The following is a 19,688-nucleotide window of genomic DNA, read 5'->3' on the forward strand; positions in this document are numbered from 1 at the left end:
ATTTGCAGACTTAAACAAAATAAGCACTCAAGAGCTGGAAAGAAAAAAAATAAAAGGAGCATACCAGCACACAGCAAAAACGAGAAAGTGAGATGGCCAACTTGGAACTGGCTGATCAAGAAGGCCAATGCGATACACAGTCCCAGTATGTTAAAATTGTGACTGCATACCAACTGATCACTTTTAAGATGTTTGGTTGTGCAAGATTCCGAAAAAGGACTGACCTCTACCACACACTTTTATGCCTATGATCAAAGCACAACAGATCCTAAGGCCCAGCTTTCCTTCGGCAAAAACTAAACCGTATCACACGCTGTATTAAGGACTGCTCTGACTGCTTTTGTGCTACGCTGATCTTGTCCCCAAACCCAGTCTGTCAGTGTTTCATTACTAAGGACCTTTTTTTCAGGATAGCCGAGAGCCTACTTCACTCCAAGAACACATACTTACCCTAAATGCTAATGAACAATCATTTTTTTCTCATTTAGGCAAAAAGAATTCTAAACATACAACCAATGTATTCAAAATTCTCTTGCAAAATGAAATACAGTTCAGCTTGCAGAGCTGAATAATTGGACTTCAGCCACAGAGCCCTTACGAAGGCTGCACCAAGAGAAGCAATTGCCCAGCTGTGTGCTGAGAACATGCAGAGGCAGCAGCATCCTCCCTCCCTGCTGCTGTATAACCAAATTGTTATATTCACTCCTAAGAGTCCTCTGAACAGAGATGTTCAGCTGCTCAGTCTGCATTCTTTGCTCTTACAGTCATATTCATCTCTTCTTTCAGGAAAGGACACATCACTTTGAGTTCTCCTGCATGGAATGCCCTGATTCCCGGATTGGGAGCTCCCAGCAGTCTGATGCAAAAACAGACTGACACATTATTTCTTTTAAGAACAAGATCATCATGAAACAGTATTATTTTTCTTTAGTCAACCTGGCATAAATACATTTCCTAATACCAATCATAAAATTTAGACAGACACAAATATTCCACAGGTTTGTCTACATCTGGAGATATTGCTTGATTGATCAGCAGCCAGAAGCAACACAAAATAACGTCTACTGCTCAGAATGGAGAGCCGTTTGCCATGCAGCATACAGGACAAGATCTGCAGACAAAATGAATATCCAAATTCTGTGATTTACTTAGATTATATTTTTTGTACGATTTGTTACTGTATACCCGCACAATGTTACCAATAAAACATACCTTATTACAGAAAATCTTTATGCAGATAAACATGTAAAGAATTAACTGAATTCTAACCTGTCCTACTTCAGTGCCTTCATTCACTTCTACTGTGTTCTTTTTATTGTGCAGATAATCCTTGCTAATATTATTTTTCCATTTTCGTATCCACTACCCTGTTAGCTCTTTGAAAAAAGAAAAGTTTAAAAACACAGAGCTTCAAAGACTATTAGACGTGCTTAATGAAGTGTCCCCTAAATATGTTCATGGAGAAAAATATGTGAAATAAACAAGTCAAAATTATTCCTGGCTAATGTCCAACAAGCAGCTGTGGTGCTCTGAATATGCTAACCCTGGGAACATTCTTCCTTCACTCCGGGCCTCCAGCTTTGCCTTCTGCTCCTAAGGATATCTGTATTCCTAATTTATTAGTTTTATCTCAATCTAAGCAAAACCAAACTGAATTAGTACTTCAAGAGAAAAAAACAATTAAGAATGACCAAGATTTTAAAGCAACCAGGCTTTTGTGCTGGAGCATTCTCCTACAAAGAAAAGCATAGGGAGCTGGACTTGTTCAACCTGAAGAAGGCTCCAGGGAGACCTTACAGCAGCCTTTCATTATTTAAAAGCTGTTTATAAACAAGGCAGAGACTGACTTTTTATATGGTCTGGTAGCAACAGGACAATGGTGAATGGCTTAAAGCTAAGAGAGGGGAGGCTGTGACTAGGTGTGAGAAGGAAATCTTTCACTCAGAGCATAGTGAGGTACTGAAATAAGTTGCCCAGAGCAGTTGTGATGTTCCATCCCTGGACAGGTTCAAGGCCAGGCTGATCTGCTGGGTGACAACTCTGCCCACAGCAGGGTGGTAGAACTGATAACCTTTAAAGGTCCCTTCCAACCCAGGCCACTCTATGAAATACCTTGTTTTGTTTTTTGAAGAGCTCTAGAAGGGGTAGGAATATAAAAAATTATGGTACTAACTGTGAAAGTGAATGGTTGAACTGTGAAAGACATTTTCTACTTTTCTTCTACAAGCCTTTTGATACATCAATTTACTTACTGCATCCTTTATTGCATGCAGGCCTCATGATCCATAGCGTGTAAATGTCAGCGATTTGCCATGAGTCTGGACTTACATAACTTCAAAAAAAAGAAACATGCAATAGCACTGAAAGAGTTCCACTAAAAACCACATTCCTTTGATTAATCTAAAAAATACACATTAACATTGGCTACAGATGAATAGGTAACTCATTTATTCAGTATTTCAGGCTTCATAAATATATAATTTGTAAGTATTTGCACAACTGTTCCCTGCAGTAGCTGAAACATTTGCTTGATGTAAAAATGATGAAAATCCACAGAATGGGAACCAAATTCATTTTATACAGATGGAAGAATGAGCTTTACGTTCCCGAAATGCAAAACTTAAGACAGGATTTTTTGAAAGCCACCAATAAGTAACAAATCTAGAGAATAGATATACTTCTGATAGGTAACACAGAAAGCATAAAACTACTTAAAGCATAGACCACATGACAAAAACAGAAGTCCTTCTACACAGAAGATATCATGGATTTCTGTTTCCTAATCCCTTTCAAATTGTAAGACATTTTTATTTTCAAAGCTGTACATCTAAAAGCATACAATTAGAAAGTCTTAAAAATACAGATAGCACTTCTGTGGTTATTTCATCCCAAATGTTAAAAACGTTATGACTCTTCATTCTCCCTTGGCACAAAACAAAATACCTGCAGGTCTATCCCTACGCTTAAACCACTTTTCTTCTTCAGCTAAGAAAGCAGTGTCTAAATATGGTCAGCTGTGCAGTAATACTTAGCACTGACTGAGCCTATCAGGCATTCTTATTCCTATATTTATCTAACAGGAAGAGAAAATATTTTCACTAGTCAATAATAGCTGCAAATAAACTATCAATGAATGTGTGTGCTTCCTTTACGTGATCAGAAATAACAGCTACCTGGAATCTTGTTAGTTACAGTACTGCAAACATGAATAAATTGCAGACAGGTTTATTTTGCCTCCAAAAGTCACTGCCTCCACTTCTGTTTAGCAAAAGTCCATGAGAACACAAGCTGAGTGCATGTTTTGTGAACTTTGAAGAGAGAGACTTCCAAAAATAACTGTCCAGAAATAAGAAATGGAGCAGTTAAATATTAGAGGTGGGAAGTGTATCACCAATACCCATGTCTGTTCATGTCCGTCTCAAAAGAAAACGACACTCAGGATTTACTCCACTTACAACAGTAGGAAAGATTCTCATCTGACTGAAAAAAATCACTATTTTCAGTGCCAGCTCTTTAAAGCACAGTTGGTTCTGTCAGTATATCATCTCATTTTAAAGAGTCAATAGAGAAAAAGTACCCATTCCACTTTTTAAGTGAAAGATGGCAGCTGGTGGTTGGGGCTTTTTTTGCTTGTTTTGTTGTCGTTTATTTCTGTTGTTTTTCCTCTCCTTGAAATCAGCACTCACACCATGATGTTCCAGCTGGGTAGTGTAACTGCAGAGTTTTTTGTCTCAAGAACTAACGGCAGTCTGACAAGCTGGTCTGTTCCTCTCTTCTTCCTTGCATATATTCTGACAAACTCAAATTTGTTTCAAGCTTTTCAGGTCAAATATTTTCACTTTGAGGTAACACAGAAGAGTACTTACTTTCCCTTAACTTCGATTCATAAAGCTTTTTTTTTTTTTTTTTTACCAGTAAGAGATGCAGGGCAAGACATACCACAATGAACTTTACCCGCACTGCCCAATTTTACAACATTCCAACCTACATTACATTGCCAATATTTAATAATAAATATTACATAACAAGGCCTGAGTGTTTAGAGACAAAATATAGGGATTATTTCAGTATGCATACATTAAAATAAAGAATAGCAAGACTACCTGCAGCATGTCAGGAGGCATTACTAAGCAAAAGTAGCAAGCAGCTAGGTGGAATTAAAATGTGGGATGTAAATAATCCATTACGGGAGAGCTCTGCAAAAAGACTTTGTGCATGCTTGTATTCAAGAACAACTACAGTCAAGTCACATAAGAATACTTGTGTTAATATATTTACACATAAATATGTACATGTGTGCAAATACAAAGAACCAAGAAAGCACAGAATGCAACTTGAAAAGCACATCATCTATTCTGCAGTCCATGATGTCAAACTCAAGTAGGTAGCCCAGCAAAAATATTATCTATAAAAGAGACCTTGAAAGACAATTTTGTTCTGATTTTATTCCATCACAAGCAGCATGCATCCTGAGATTTTTGCATTGGTGGATAGACAGCTGCTTCTGAACTAGGGCAAATACAAGAAAATTGGAAAAGACTATCATTTGTTTTATGCAGCAGTGGTAACTCTATCAGAATGCTAATTAATATTTTAGCAGTACTTGAAGTATACACGATGAAGTATTAAGTCACTCAAGCAACAAAAAAAAACTGCCCTCAAAGATCTGGTCAAGCAGCACTGCAACTGAACCTCAGTTTGTGAGCTTGGAAAGTGAGAAACCACTGCACCTAAAAACAAAATGTCTGCAGTTCTATAAAAACGGCTGCCACTGCACCTGATGTGTGTTACATTTGTTTACACATTACTTTTTATAGCCTGCTTCAAACTGAGCCACTTAATTGTGCCTTAGATAAGTTAAATGAATTAATTACTATCAAATCCTAGGAATATTTATGCACTTTGTCATAACAGTAATTTACATGTCTTCTCAAGGAGAGAACTTGTAGAACTAAATATAAAAATACAGTTGAGTTCATTGTCTGAAAGCTTAAGAAACTCATCTCATTCTGATTATTCCCTAATTTCACGTTAGCTTGCTAAAACCAATCACCCTTTTTTCTCTGTACTGAATACAATAATTTTAGGCCCAGTTCTTCCCTGCATCACAGCTACAAACATCACCTAGCCTCTAGCACATTAAAGGCAACTAAATCAAAGAGCTCTATTTAAGTTAAACCACAAGAACACGAGCACACACACATACAGAAGATGGCACAAGATCAGCAGCACTAGCTTATGTCCTTTAACCTGCCTTTGACACAGAAAGCAGAACACACTGCACAGGACTCTGAAGCCATACTTTTTAAAGAACAAAACTCACCACCTCTGAGGGAATTTGTTAGCACAAAGGTGAAGTTCATAGTGGAAAGTTGTGTTTGTTTTATTCTAAGCTCCTCATAAAGCAAATTTAAGACAGATTACCTTTAATTATAATATAACACACAATTTCTCACTGTATTCATCCGAACGGGAGTGGAACAAGACAGGAAGAGAAAGAAGGTCTTTATCTGCTACTGGATGGCAAGCAGACTTCGGTACAGTTGTACGTATTTTCAACTAACTCTGAATTCAGTGTTTTCCTAATCCAAAGTCAAAAGCAAGCTGTTTTGAAAGGGCTTTAACCAAAAGCACTGCCCAGCCGTGCTTGCTGCACAGGAAGCCCAGAATGCAACACCAACCAGACACATTAGGTGAGCCCTGTGTGAAGATGGAGTTCCTACGAAATCTCAGCACCTGGAAATCACGTAAAGGTAATGATAAACAACTAAATGCTTTATTTCAAGATACCAGCAGCACCTCCTGCCTGTTCAGCCATATTCATCTAGTGCTTCTTGGTTAGTTTTCTTGTTCTTGTGGGCTTTCCCTCCCACCTTCACTTCCTTTGCTAGTGTGTTCACACTTTATTCCAGGCTCTGTTTCCTGCGCGTTTGAGTAACATGCTGGTAAGAACCTCCAAATTCAACAACAAATACACACACGTGACGTGTGTGACAGCCACGTTACCAACTACAGGACAAAGGATCCAGTTAAGAACAGGGCAGAACACCTACTGCATCACAGTTATAACTAAGCCATCAACTTCAACATCTCCTGATAAAAAGACGTTTTCATTAAAATACACTCATCCTATCCTTCATTAGCAAATCAGCACAGTTAACAGGATCACCACCTGGTCTAACTTCTATTTATACAGTCACAGCATAGGCTTTGCAATGTACGAGAACTAAGCAAAGAAAAGTCCCTATTTATTACCTTTATTTATTTGTGCCCCACTGAGCTGACACACTGTTATGCGTTCACAAGAGTTCAGACAGTCACTGTTACCATCACCACCCCACATCTTTCTGGACTCTGTGAGAAAGTGGCACAAAGGTTGCAGAAAGCAGATCTCACTGGCATTCACAGGTGGTTCCCCCTGAAGAACAGCTTATATGAAGCACACAGAAGCTTGCAATGCCTTTGCAGAACAGAACACTGCAGTTCCCACACCTCTGAAGCCAATGTTTTTCAGCTCTATGCAGCTACTTACATTAAAAAGGAAAACAATACTTTGTTTAATGCTTATATGTCACAAATTAAAAATGAGAAGAAATACAAGATAACAACTATATGTCGAGGAGAGAATCCATCTCATTTTTTTGCAAGATAAACAGCTTCAGCAAAGAATTTAAAAGAAAAGAAAGATCCTGGAAGCTCAACTAAGTAGTTCTCCATTTAAACAACCTTAAAACCATTGGGCAATTATACGGCCAGACGTGAGACACTGCAGTCAAGATCTTTTTTATATCACAACCTATTTTCCAAATGAATTAAGAGAAGAATCTTTAATGTGAACTAGAAATCATTCAACCAAGATTCAGCAAGTTCTAAACCCACCCACTTTGTCTGTCACAAATTTAGCTGCTAAATCTGACTCTGAAAGGCTGATGTGTTACCCTATTATTAAAAAAAAAAAAAAAAAAAAAAAAAAAAAAAAAAAAAGATTTATCCTGGGTTTGCACAGCAAAGGAATGAGTTTGTGGCCTACCCTACACAGGAAGCAGAGATTTTTATCCTTAAAAACAGGAGGTTCGCCCACACGATCACCTGGGACAAACTTGGCCAGTGCAAGCAGGCTAGAAGGTTATAGGAGCCTGGGAATGTTTAACATCAAGAAAGTAATTACAGCCCAGCAAGATCAGAAGGAATTACACAGGAAACGTGAACAGTAACCCTTTCATGCCAAAAAAAAAAATCATGAAAAACTGAACTCTCTGCTGCCAAACTACGAGGCTCTACAAACCAATTGTAAAACACAGGAATGGAAAAAACACTACATATTACTAGGCTATAAATTCCCAACGATGTGATAAAGCTATACTTCCAAGAACAGAAGAAAACCTCTGGCCTTTCTTGTTGCCATTCACATACCGTATAATTAAAGCTCAGAAGAAAAATGAAAACATTTCAAACACTATGTAAAAATGGGCAATTGCCTCCTCTAAATTTTTCCTTTTAATTTGATGCTGACCAAACAGCCTCCTCCCTGGAAGGTGGTCACACATCTTGTTCTTATTTAGTCATAGGAAACTTCCTTCCAAAACAAACAGTGCATTATCCAAGCAAGAATACTCACTCCCTCAGTTATCTACTTTCCCAAAACCTGAAATAAATCCCACAGCTCAACGGGATGGCTTCAAGCTATCCTATGCATTTAATGATAAAGAGGTTTTTATTCTCTAGAGATACACATAGAATTTGAGCAGTCTGGCTGTAGCTCAACCCAGTTACAAAGCCTCCAAGTGCCATGCTGGAAAGTGAATATGATCACACACAAATGCTCTTCAAAGACTCCACATTAAGAGATTTTATTTTTTTTAAGTTCACACTACAGAAAACTGTACTACCTTACATCTATTGATAGATAATACTGTAAAGTACTAGCAAATAACCCTAACAAGAGATGCAATAAAGCAATCAATTATCAGTGCTTTTATGAATTTGTTGATTAAAAACTACAATAGATGTATCCTCATTACATTATACAAAAATAAGATCCCGTATAGGGGGAACACTTGTACACTCATAGGAGTAAACTCTTCAAGTAATCTCCCCAAAAAATGGAATTTAAAAAGTACTTTTCTGATTAAAAATAGACAGTAAACCACTTAAATGCCATGCTTCCTTAGTTATCGTTGAAGTTGCAAATCAGAACAGCGCTACCACTGTCACCACACCTTGTGTATGACAACTCATCTGTCATTCAGTCTTTCTTTCCTCAATTATTCTGTATGATTCTTATTTTGTTTCCTTTTCCTTGCTTTCACTTCTAATGAAAAGTGACAGTGGATATGTCATCACTAGCTGTGCATGCAGAGTGAACTCCTGCAAGACCAATGCTTGTCTGCAGTCACTCATTCACTAGAACCACGAAGGAAATAAAGTTATGGAATATACAACATACAAAAGCAAAATACAAAAGCAACACATGAAAATGTCTCAGGATGGGTGTGCGAATGGGGCAGATGCAGTGCAGTAAAGAACTAAATGAAGGCCAAAAACTCACTGGTGAAGTCAAAGTTTCTTCTTCAGTTCATAACTGCCATTTTGTTGGAAACAAAAGAAAATGGTTGTTTTGTATTTCAGTTTTTATTATCCACGTTTTCCCTTGTCTATTTACCTGCAGTGCAAAGGTGCTGAATTGTTTTCCAACACACAAGTCATCTGCACTGGACAGAAACCAGACTGCTCTAAACTCAGTGGGAATTCCACAACACACTCTGGGAGACACCCAAGAGATGAAACACTTTGCAGGTGGAGAATTAGGGCAACTTTCTCTGCAGAGCTCTGACATCGAACTGCAGCTCTGGTCTTGGCACAGCACCATAACAAATCAGAGTACCTAGCCTCCATTCAAATGCTGCAGCTAAAAAGGAAGCTGGTTTGCCCCGTTTTCTTACAGCAGTATGTCTACGTTGCTCGTCAGCAGAAAACATGGCAGGACTTGTTCCTAAATCTGAACAGCCCACTCCAGTCATGATCTTGTAAGACCTGAGAGAACAGAGCAAGTATCCCACATATCTTGCAGATACGACGCTTCTGGCATCTCATTCTGCTATAATAACTGCTTTTAAAAAAAGTCCAGCCCTCTTCTGTATTTTGTGATTAAGTGTGCGATAACTAGGATACACTTCTCTACTTCAAATCCCACCTCCCCTGCAAATGATAAGGGCTGCTACAGTCACTATTAGACCACAATCACCCGGAGCAGGAGGCAGCACGGTTTTATAAAACACAAGATAAAGGAGCACCATCTCAAGAAAAATCAGGAGATTTACTGCTATCCTCCTCTGCAGATTACGGTGCAAATAAATAGCACTTTTTCACTACAGGAGAACAAATCCCTCAGGCTCCACTAAGCATTAAGTACATCATTATACACGTACATCAAGAGAGAGTTGGCACAACTCTCAAACATAGCAACCTGTGATCAAAATCACTGCAAATTAGACCGTATTTGCGTTCTTATCATCTCTAAACCGCACAGTGGCAATGGGTGTTCTTGAAGTGCAGGCAGACAATGAGTGGGAAAAAAAAATTATAAGTGAGATAAACAAGCAACCATTCCACCAGGTAACAAATGAGCGTGAAATACATTCAGAACCGGCCTCCTTCCCAAGGCTGAGGTACAAAACTCCCAGTCTTTTGAAAGAAGAAAAAAACACAGCAACTTCGGAAGCATTCCGCTCGTTACCAAAGTGAAATAGAGAAACCAATGCAACCACCTTCCCCAGGATCCCACACACATCTGGCACACCCTGGTTTATGGAAAGGCTGGCACCACACACTGCTGGCTTCTGAACGCGTATTTTGAAAAAGCAATGATCCTCACGAAGTAAAGCAAAGCTCACCATTTAGATGTTCCAACCATAAATAACATTTAAAGTTGACCATTATTTTAGGCTTATCATCCCCATCACAGTACCTCTTAATTACTGAAGTTTTTCTGTCTTGATGGGGGAATTTCCTGTTTAAGACTCATACAGAGAAAATGCTGCAGTATAAATCTTGACTATTCTAAGCCAGGAAAATGTCCTACAGGCCACTAAGCCTCCTCTTTAAGGCAAGTTCTCCATAATTACAGTATCAATTATAATTTCAGAGGTATATTTTGCTTTATAAATAAACTCTCCACTATTTGAGCTGTGGGAAAGCATGCCCATGTCAACACATCAACCTTTGCAGCACAGTAAGTTTTGAACTGAACACCAACTCTAAATGTTACAATATGAATTCCAGCATGGAAGAAATAGGAGGAAGATTTCCCTGTCACCTCCCCCCAAATTCTCACATACTTTCTGAACACTTCTATTCCTGCCGCAGCACCTCCCTGACATTTGTTCTTTGCTGTTCCAGAGCCAAATGCAAGAAGTTTCAGATAGTCTGTTGCTAACTACACCAAAAAGTAAAAACTGCAACCTCCATTAAATGGAATGAAAAGAACAGTTCAGTGGGAATGAGCAGGAGCCAATTCTGTAGTCTTTTCCTGCTGAACACTGCTTTTGATACTTTTGTATATTTAGGATTAAATTTGACAGAAACCAAAAGCAAATGTAGCTTCTTAGACTTGTCAGTCTTCTCTCTTGATGTGGCTCAAATTGACAAGGACTCTGTGTTACTGCCTAAAAGTTCTCAGTGTCCCCACTGATGAGAAGATCAAAGCAGTAAGTGGGCAGTCCCGGGAGAACAAGTCATTTACCTAAAGGGGATTCCACTGAGATGTGACCTGGTGCAGAGACAGACACACAGAACAGTGAGATGCAACCACTTGTAATCAAGCTAGAGAAAAGCTAAATTCCTTTACTCACATCATCAATATACGTGTTCCAGATGTTTGGATGTTCTCAAATAAGAATTATCAAAGGAATGCAGAGCTCACTTTGTTTGGTTTCCGTTTTTTTTTTCAGTTATCAATAATGTCTGACTTCATATGGGACACTGAGCACAGCAATGTTTCTCTGCCAAATTCAACCAATCAGGTAAAACTCTCCATGAACTCTGAAGCTACCTAGTAACCCAAATCAAGTCCATTGCTAAGGGCAGGTAAAACTGTCAGATATGGTGCTTTTTCTTCCCACATCTGTTGCATCTACTTGAATCAAACACTGTCTGAGCTCACTGTCCAGCTCCACAAACTGAAAACATTTCCTAAAGTGTTTAATTATGCTATAAATACCCTGGAAAACAGTCCTTTAAAACAGATTTTTGAACACCTCCCCCACTCAGTTAATTAGCTTATTAAGGACAAACCAATACCTGCAAGCACTGCACTATGGTAAGTCAAAGATGCATTCAAATGAGCAAACACCAAAAAAAAAAACACAGAATCATAGAATGGCCTGGGTTGAATGGGACCACAATGATTATCTAGTTTCAACCCCCCCCTCACAGTACACCATTAATTTGTACTTAAATACTGAATCAATCATTTGAATATTCTGCAAGGATACTTACTGCATTCTTTCAGAGTACCTACCTTGCACATCCTGATCCTCCTATGGCCAATAAAGTATTTAATTCATCTAAATTCCTGTTTTAAAGAAAAAACAGAGAAGTCCCAATCTCTCACAAAATGTATTTCACAAAGGTCAGGACATCATATTAAATTAGAAACAAAGGTATACGTTTAAGAAAGCAGTAAATGAACAAGACTCCTCCTAAAATGTGTTTGTTCTCAGTTGGGGCAAATACAACACCATGTTCTTCGAGGCTCAGCATACATTTCCCATCATTTAGGTTACAAGACACAGTAATAAATGCTTGAATCGATATTGCTGAAATAACTGTAAGTAAGCACATTCCTGATTTGACCATTTACTTTTAGAAGTGTAAGTTTCTGTAACGGTAATAACGTTGTCAGCAAGTTTCCTTTCCAAGTTACGCTTTCACTATTTGACCATTTTCTTTTGACCCAACAATACCTATCTCATCAGGTTCAAACACATACACAAAACTATCATCATTTTCATACAAACACTTAAACATTAAGCCACATCCATAAACGTTACCTCTTCACATAAAACTCCTCAAAACACATCAAGTCACTGATGAAGAAAGTCCTGTTGGTCTAACGCAGCATGATCACTGAACCTGCACATTAAAAACATATACATATGACGTTTGCTAACCATATCCAAAGTCATACATGGCAATGACAAAAATCTCATCATATGCTGTCACTGCCATTGCTAGCTCCAATATTTCCAGAAATTAGACTCAGAAGATAAATAGGAAATTAGTATTTCCCTTGTGAATGTTTGGGTAAACACTAGCTACAGAATTTCTGGTCACCTTAAAATCTATTACTCAAGCAGACTGTGCAAACGCTGAAAACCTTTGACTCATGTTGTTTTTATTTTGACCCTCCAGCTATCATTATGCAAGAACTCATTTTTTTTTTTTTCACTGAACCAACACATTACACCAGATCACTAGAGAAAAATACTTTAAACTGGCATCATAACTGTTATAAGGTTTTTCCTTTCTTCCCTTTCTGATCTTTCTGGAACTTGGACAAAACCCAATTCCTTCAACAGCCGAAGCAGAACAAGATATGCCCTCGTGCTGATACGTACATTTTGCTTTGCACAAAAATAGCTTCTAAAAAATAAAAATAAATAAAATAAACAAAAAGAGCTAACTTCACCAGAACTGCTACTAAAAATAAGTAGCTATGATAAGATTAGATGGGAAAAAAAAAAAAAGCAACTGAGTATCTTGGCTGCTGTGCAGCCCTGGAAAAAAATAAAAAAAAAAAAATAGCAAAAAAAAAAGAACGAGCAAAAAACCAAGCAGCACTCAGCTAATCCTGTGATCCAGGGGAGTTGTGCATTTACCTTATTTTAGCCATCTCTCTGTGATTTTATTGCATAGTAATTATTCCATTGCTCATATCACATTACAAATGCATCAGTGTAAGCAAATCCATGACAGTAACTTCTACTCTAAGCCAGGTGAACTGCACCACAGATATGGGACCGCTGAGTGAGCCTCGGGCTCCTTACACAGCTCCCAGGAAAGCAGTGAGTAAACAACTGCTACTTGCTGCTTGGCTCCTGACTTGAAGGGGATAAGACTGCCGATAGTATGTAAGGCGCATCCCACAGATCCAGCTCAGGCACAGAACTGGGCAGTCTTCCAGCAATCGTGACCGTGGGACAAGATAAAGTGCAGCAAGACTCTCTCGTGCTTTCTTTCTCATCTGCCTCACTGAGGGCATGCTCACAGCCCTCCCACAACGCTTCTAGGAAGCCTTCTCACACTTCCTTCTTTGCTTTTCCAACACCAGCCACACAGGACCGCTCAGTGCTTGGGATACGGTCGTTACCTCGTTAACACGAAGCCCCGAGGAGCTGTGGAGGTGACAGGCCTCAGCCCCGGCCGGGCAGGAGCCCTCCGCCCCGATCGCATCTACTTCCACAGAGCCGAGGCCGGGCGCCCTCAGGCTCCTTCCGGACCTCGGCAGCGTTACGGGACGGCAGCGCTGCCCGGAGGAGGCGGCGAGGTCTGCTGACGGCACTCGGGCCCGGATCCGGGCACGGCGCTGACGGGATCTCACCCGGCGCGGCGCTTCCGCGTCTCAGCTCAGCTCGGCCCGGCCCCGCCGCAACCCTCCGAAGCGCGGGAAGAGCCTCGCCGGACGGCCCCGGCCCCTCCTCCTGCCCAGCCCCGAGCGGCCGCCAGACCGCCCGGCCCCGCCGCCGGCTTCCTGAAGCCGGGGCGGCGTGAGCAGAGACCGGGAGCGGTCCCGCCCGCCCCCACCCCGTCCCGCGGCTCCCTCCGCCGCAGGGGAAGGGAACTTACACACGCGCCCCTCCGCGTGGCCGCGTCACGTCACGCCGCCGCGGCGTCACGGAGACGGTGTGGCGTCACGGCCCGCGGGGAAACCGCCGCCCCGGCGCGGCGCAGGCGTGGTGCCGGCGTTGGCGGGCGAGTGGGGCCGCCGAGGGGCGGCTGAGGCCTGTGGTGGGTGGCTCCTGGGCGCGGGGTTACGTTTGCCTGCCCGTGCGCCGCCCTGCTGTTGCCTGCGCTTTGTAGCGGGTGGCTGCGCTCGCTCTGAGCCACCCACCTCGCCTGGTCCTTCTGGCCCTTCGTTTCCTTCGTCCTCACAGACGCGCGGACATCTTGGGCCGGAAGGGACCTTAAAGGTCACGGGTCCTATCCCTGTGCCGTGGGCAGGGCTGCCCCCAGCAGCTCGGGCTGCCCAGGGCCCCACCCGACCCGGCCTTGAGTGCCTCCAGGGATGGGGCCTAGCTCAGCTTCTGTTCCCTTCTGTCATACGGCTGCACCTCTCAGCTTGGTGTCTTCTGCTGTCTCCATCACCACAAACTCTTTGGAGCTCTGCCAGGACCCCTGAACCCATTTACCACAGCTATTCTGTCGGGTCACAGCCGTTTGCTGAAAAAGAGGAGGATAGGATCACCCCAGCCACTGCTGGAGCGATGGATCTGTAAAGTTGCATTAGCACATCTCTGGGAAGTGGAAGTTGTGAAGGGGAAGCATTTAATTCTGCTATCTGTTGTCATGTGCTTGGAAAAAAAAGCACAAGAAATTGCAAAAATAGAGGTCAAGACAGGAGAAGATGCAAGAATGATGTACTCCTTTCCAAACCTCTGTATTGCTCCACATATACCTCAGGCTGAAAAACAAACTTTGTTAGTTAACAGTACGTTAACATATTTTAAGTCTGTAAATATATATGCAGATTTCTTCATCGTGGCATGTGAAATATCTGGTGATAGGACAGACAAATTGACTTAGAATCACTTGAGAATTGAAGTACATTTATAATAAGATACTTTCTTTAGTTAGGTGTTCTGCTTGGAATGTAGGTATCTGAACTGCTTCATGTAAAAGTCATTTACAATTTCAGCAGGAACTGAAGTTTAAAAATAAACAAATTTATTCCTCACCTTTTTGTGCCTACTAAATCCAAAGTGTTTGGCAATTACAGAGCCTATAAAATACAATGAATTTGAAAGAGAACCCTCAAATTGTCCTAAACAGTTGTAATTCCTTTTGAAGCCATTTGTGTCTAACTTACTTGAGCAAAAATGTTGCTATACTCAGTATATGCACTGACTTCTTGAACCATAAATGAGACATAATTACCATACAATGGTTGTTGATATATTTACCTGCTATCTGAAGAGACACAAAATATTCATTGTGATGTGCAAATGTGCCTGTGCCTTTACCAGCTATTAGTTTTCATTTAAAAACATCATAAAATTCTACAGTGGGTTTATCTGTTGCTGGTGAAAGAAAAGAAGATAACTGATGAGAATAGTGAGACAATATAAACTTTCATTGTAGACTGTTCATTATTCACAGAAAAGATCAGTTCCTTCTAATAGAGTATATTAATTTTCCTAAGACCACACTTCACGATAAGCTTTAGAAACTTTGAAGCAGTGGTAATAAATTTTAATCTGGGACCTCACGTTTTAAAACAGAATACTGGGAAAAAGACTTCCTTGCAACTCTAATTTACTCTTAGCAGTGAAATTACATAGAACTTAAGAACTTGCTAACAATGATAGCAGAAGAAAATTGCAGTATGGTACCTGGTGAAAATATTTCTTTCTCTTCTTACAATCTTACAATGGACAGAGATAATAACCATTTTAAAGATTGCATTGGCAATTCTTTAGAATAAATATTAGGTAGAAAAGTTTTTACTCAATCCTTTATACAAATGATAAGAAAGGTAGTGGGCAGTCACGTAGAATAAAATGAAAAGTATATGTACATATTTAAGAATTCTGATCATATGAGAAGGTAACAAACTTGCACTACTTAGAAGAGCATTAGTAGTTGAGAATTAAACAGATTAAAAATAGATGTACAAAATCTCACATTCTTTTCTTAGCACTGGAGTATATTTTTAGACTAAAATCAAGAAGTATGCTTGCGTAGTAATACTTCTGCCATATATCAACACAACTAGAAAGGCCAATTCATTGGGCTGCAGTTTCTCTCCTGAAGACTCCTGAGTGGTCATCAGTGGTGCCCTGTAAGTTTCTGTTTCTCTGTCTATAGGAGGGGCCTAAGGTTACTAGCTGAAATTGACAAATTCCACCTCTTCAGCGGTCAGATACCTCCAGTGTAATGGGATGGCTGAATGGGGGTTTTCAGCTGGTCATTTTGATCTAACCTTAAAACTGACTGCATGGCGAGACTGCGACTGAACAAAGATCCAGACGTTAAGCAGAGGATGGACTTCAGGCTGCTGAAGTGGAATAAGATGCACTTGCAGGAGCAGATAGAAGGAGGAAATGTCAGATTTAGGGATAATATGCGCTGCAGTCTTGCACACAGTCCCAGCAATAAGAAGAATGTAAGCACATGGCAGTTACTGACTCAGTGAAACTTTTTTTTTTTTTTTAATGTTTGGAACATAACTGAGAATTGTATCATAATGCATAATTGTCAAAATAATACTAGGTGACATTTCCTAACATCTCAAGATGTGATTTCTCAACCTCTAATATTCTTTCAAACTAGTTTTTGTTTTGTAATATGAGGAAGGCCAGAATTTATATCCATTGTTATTGGTTCATAGAAGAAAGTACGAACATATTTTAAGTACTTCTTATTATTCTTTTGAGGAGACACTTTCAAGAGCTTCTAAGAAATCATAAATTCATAAAGAAAAATCTGTCTTTGAACTGATTTTGTACCAGCTTAGAATGACGGATTTTTCAAAGACAGCAATAGATTTCAGCAACATGAAGGGTTTGACTGATGATGCCAAATAAAAATTGTTTAAAAAAATCCACAAACTGCTTGCTCTAAAGTGCTCGTTTTATGCCCAACAAGTTGATCTCTATCCTTCAAGGTAATAAAATACTGTGACAAGCCAAGAACACATAGTTCTTGTCTCTTTTCTTGTTTTTCTTGATGAGAAGCCAAGAAAACCTGAGAGGAAACGTGCAAGCTTGCAAGCAGGAAGAAGTAACCTCACTTCTCTCAGCATCACTTTTTTGTTTTTAAGTTTGTTTATTTTTGGTTTGTTTTGATTTTTGTTTTTGTTTTTGTTTTGCTACAGCTGCAGGATAAAAAGGCTCTGCATGAAACTGTCAGCAATGGGAAGGAATAAAAAACCAGAATTTTTTGGAAATGGAAAACTAAGAGTCATATATATGTACATGGAGTCAATAAAAACAGCAAAAATGGTAGAACAGAAAAAATGAAATAATACATCCATGAGGAAAGTAGGCTTAGCAAGCAGATTGAAGAGGAGAGAAATGGAAACTCCAAATAGATACAAGATAAATGGAGAGGATAGAAACGAATGACTCAGCAGTAGCAATGTTTTATGTTCATTTGGAAAACAACTTCCATAAGGGTTGAACAAATTACAATTAACAAAAGGCTTATAAAACTTGTTGTTCCTAAAAAGCAGTTAAAAGAACACTTGAAAAATGTGTAAGCCGGTCAGCCAGCCCAGCTGCTGTGCATCCGAGGGGACAAGCAGTATTTTGTAAAAAATTTCTCATAGCACTTGTTAACGAAGCCTGAAAAGAGGGACAAAAACTGGAAGGCTAAAAACATCCCTCAACTATGGCCTTTTTTTTTTTTCCCCAAAGAAAATGGCCTTGTAATTGCAATCTGGAAAATAATACTCCATACATCTTTTTCCATAAATGCAGTATACCAATAGATAATACTGTAATTAGAGAAGTGTTAAATTACATTATTTTTGCTTAGAATTCTGTGTTAGTTCATAAAACCATCACATTGATGATGAAGAGAAACCTCATAAAGTCATAAAAATTAACTACTTGGAATGAAGAACACAGCTCAGGAAGAGAAGCAGTGGCCAGAGCAGGGTTCTTGCATAGAGGATTTGTTTTCATTTTAACATCAAGAAACTTGAAATACCTCTTAAATTTAATAGCTCTTAAGGTAGGTAGTTCTTACATATAATTTCTTTGATTAAAAACAAAATCATTCAAGTGCTTTCTCTATATAGAACCCACCGAGCAAGAAGACTATTCTCCTTTTCTGGTTAGGCTCTGAGCCAGAGTCAAAACTGCAGTCCATGGCACAGGTGAATTTCCCATCAAAGAAGATGTTCAAGACGGAGCCCTCAGCAGGTAAAGTGATGTGCTCTGTTTTTTTGAGATAGGAAAGGGGTGATCCTTCTGGAATCCCTGGAACACAGACAAACCATCAACACTGACAGCTACATTGCAACACTGACTAAGCTGAAGGCTCAAACTTGCAGAGTCAGGCCAGAGAGGAAAACAACCTTTCTCTGGCGACACAGTCATGCCAGGCCCTATAGCAGCTCAAAGACCGTGGGTGTTCCACAGTCCAATCTTGGCTGGACTGTTCTACTACAGCCATCATATAGTACAGATTTGGCACCTTCTGACTGCCGTCTCTTTGGCTCAAAGAAAGCTGGGCTACATGGACAACATTTTCCTGGCAGTGATGCTGTTGTAACAGCTGTGAAACAGTGGTCACCTCCACTGGTGCAGATATTTACCATTAGGGCATGCAGGCTCTTGTTCATTGCTGGTAGAAATGCACAGCAATGGTGGTGACTTTGAAAAATAGTGCTTTATAGCTGAGAATTTGCTCTATCAAACAGTGTTACTGTACTCCTTGTATCTGTTGTGGTTTACATGGAGATAAACACAAGGCATTACAAGGAAAAAATCTGACTTGAATATTCATGGGAAAATAATTTTAGGCTTTTAATTTAATACAAATCAAAATAATTGGGCCCTGCAAGTCATACAGTTAAAATGCAGAAATCCCATTTTTATTTGAATAGTGAGCTCTTTTGTGGGCAGGTATGTGTTTAACAGTTAGTGATTCACAGAGCTCCTGCCATTTTGCCCTTAATGTGAAAAAAAAATCAATCCCCTTTTTTATACAGCAGATTTCAGATAAAACACACAGAGACCTGGTGGTTATGAAAAGATTCTTTTTTTCCCAAGATTTTGGTAAGAAGAAGTTAAACGGAATCGTAACCCTTTTTGTGAGTACATTTGAACTGACTGAGGAGCTGATTTTCATCTACATCAAGGCTTGTGCATCAAGCTTAAATAACCTTAAATGGGTACAAGCTGTAATTAGAAGCTAGTCCCTTGTCTCTCCTAGCTTAAGGTATGTAATGACTCCAAATCTTTAATGTCTATACATGCAGCTCCAGGGGAGAACCTCTGATGTCCACAGATTCAGCTCTAGGGAATAATGACAACCTGGCAGCAGCCCAAAAATACAATTAAACAGAAGTCTGTCTTCTGAACCCTCCTAAAATCTGTAGTTTGAAAGCATTCAACATTTATTTTATTCTTTATAGTAGCTCTTTTCAAGGTTAATGTCACACATACGTGTGAAACCAGTTGTTTTAGTTTTTAATCAATGGTGAAGCCTAATAATTTTCATAGTTCATTATCTGAACGTTTTACATAGTTAACACGTTTACTATTATTTTCTTTTTCATATGTATTGTATATATAAACATAGGTATATTAAAAATGGATTGAGTAAGGTCCATCAAGAAAAAAATGGAGCTGTACTTAATTAAGCAAATGTTTACATATTTAATTTATTAATTAGTCCAATGCTACATTTCAGAAGACAAAATAATCTAATACTCACATAGTAGATTGTGATCTCAAATATAG

At 39.6% G+C, this 19,688-nt stretch overlaps 1 protein-coding gene across 5 annotated transcripts in view; it reads right to left on the bottom strand.

The window, feature by feature from the left end:
• Positions 1-14,170, bottom strand: part of ZNF438 (zinc finger protein 438) — a 38,793-nt gene extending 24,623 nt beyond the window's left edge. For 3 of the 5 annotated variants that reach the window (XM_042888737.1, XM_042888736.1, XM_042888733.1), the window contains exons 1-3: positions 13,846-13,915; positions 12,051-12,132; positions 11,519-11,572 (exon numbers count right to left, since the gene is read on the bottom strand). The gene's annotated coding sequence lies outside the window, so the exon portion shown is untranslated. Of the gene's footprint in view, positions 1-11,518; positions 11,573-12,050; positions 12,133-13,369; positions 13,515-13,845; positions 13,916-14,110 lie in introns of those variants that run through there. The other 2 variants (XM_042888735.1, XM_042888734.1) reach the window with 2 other exon arrangements.
• Between the last annotated feature and the right edge of the window lie 5,518 nt (positions 14,171-19,688).

This window comes from Lagopus leucura, unplaced genomic scaffold, assembly GCF_019238085.1.
Source record: "Lagopus leucura isolate 7727_CA_CO unplaced genomic scaffold, USGS_WTPT01 Super-Scaffold_100157, whole genome shotgun sequence".
In the NCBI taxonomy this organism is placed as follows: Eukaryota; Metazoa; Chordata; class Aves; order Galliformes; family Phasianidae; genus Lagopus; species Lagopus leucura.